Below are 2,086 nucleotides of genomic sequence, written 5' to 3' on the forward strand. Positions count from 1 at the left end.
CCATCCATCCATCCATCCATCCTTCCTCCATCCTCTGTCCATCCATCCACACATCCTTCATCCAACCATCCACCCAACCACCCTTATATCCACCCATCCATCCACCCATCCTTCTATCCATCCATCATCCATCCTTCCATCCACCCATCCTCCATCTATCCATCCGTCCATCTAACCATCCATCCATCCACCACATACTCACCCATCTATCCACCCATGAAACATTTATTGAGTGCCTACTGCATGCCCCAGGAAGCTCTGGTGGCTTGTAATGAGTGGTACTACCAACCACAAGGTACATGGTTTGAATCCACCAACTGCTCCATGGGAAAAAGATGGGCAGTCAACTCCTTTGTGATTTACTGCCTCTGACTAACGTATAAAACAATAAAAACTGCATGTTATACATGGACTGGATACTTTTGGACCTGATGATGAGTAAAACACAGAGAAGTTTCTTTGGGAATTTCTAGCTGTGTAGAAAGGGTATTTAGCCTCTAGACTTCCCTAGTTATCCATGTCTAAAATGCAGATGATCATTATATCTAGACTGTTGAGAGCATGAAATTGGTGCACAGCAAACCTCTAAGTGTGATGTCTATCACAGACTAGGTGCTCAACAGCTCAGCTCTGGTTATTATTAGTGATTAGTGTCGATCACGTGATCCAGCAAAAAAGAGCACAATTAGAAAATGTGAGGGAGGCTTGGCAGGGACCCTGTGTCCTGAGCTCCTGCAGGTGGGAAAGGGTAAAGACTCTGACCTGAACTGTCTGGCTTTGAGTCTCAGCTCTGTCTCACAGCTGGATGAATTTGAGTGTGTGATTTTACCCTATGCTTCAGTTTCTTCATCTGTACAATGGGAATAATAATTTTCTCCACCTCATAGAGCTATGCAGGGCTGGTGTCACCAGGGCAGTAACTCGTGCTCTCATCCCCTTCTCCTTATGAAGCATATTGAATCCTTAATTCAAATTTACAATTGACTCAGCAGACCCTTCGCTGGATTTCCTGTCAATCATCCTGGAGAGTAAACAGATGAGGTCATTGGTGGACACGAACCACTAAAGAGGCACCACGTTGGGGCCGGTAGTACATGGACTAGGTCACCAGAGCTCAATACAGAACCGCTGTTGTTGTGTATCATTGAGTTAGACCCAACTCATAACTGACCCTCTAGAGGGTGTTCAGAGGCAGAAAATCCCTCAGGAGATTACTGATCCTTCTCTAGAGGAGCAGATGGTGGAGTTGACCCTTGTGCCTTTGGAATTGCAGTGCGGCTTCTTACCGCTAGGCCACTAGAGCCCCAAAGAGTCTTTAGTAATGCTTATTACCCATTTAATCACAGATTAATATGTGGTAAAGGCAGTTGAAATGTAACATTGTTTAGATTATATGAGTATCAGCAAAATGATTTTGTACACTCTTTCTACACGGAATTACATCATCAGTAACTGTTTTTTCCTTTTCTCCTTTTCCTTTACATCATTATAAAAAGTTATCAACACAGACTCAGAAACACTAGTTAACACTGTATTATAGATAAACCATCAGAAAATCTAACAAAATCAGCAACTGTGAAAATGTCAGCAGTAATGAAAAGTACCATGTGTAGTGTGTGAAGATAAAACTGTTTGATTTAAAGGGTTACAGCAATTGGATAATAATGAAAACTTGGAGTAGAGCATGTGAGAAAGTCCAAAGAGACAGATTTGTAGAATACAGAAAGAGCTTGATCAGACAATGTGATTAATTAATTACATTAATCAATGGCAATTACTGTTATAACAGAAAATGTATATGAATGATCCAGTGAAATAGTAATGACAATGTTACAAAACAAAATGAAGGTGAATGGAACAAAAGCCATGATTTGTACACTCTCACTCAAATAAACAAACAAAAAATAATTAGAAAAAGAAGGTTCATGCACACCCATGTTTATCGCGGTTTTGTTCACAATAGCAAGGAGCTGGAAACAACCTAAGTGCCCACCAGCAAATGAATGGATAGAGAAGCTCTGGTATAGTAACACAATGGGAAGGAACTCATGCAATATTATTCAAAATGGGTGACTCTGGAGGACAT

This window comes from Elephantulus edwardii, unplaced genomic scaffold (genome assembly GCF_000299155.1).
Source record: "Elephantulus edwardii isolate Elephantulus edwardi_28Jun2011 unplaced genomic scaffold, EleEdw1.0 scaffold00117, whole genome shotgun sequence".
Taxonomy (NCBI): Eukaryota; Metazoa; Chordata; class Mammalia; order Macroscelidea; family Macroscelididae; genus Elephantulus; species Elephantulus edwardii.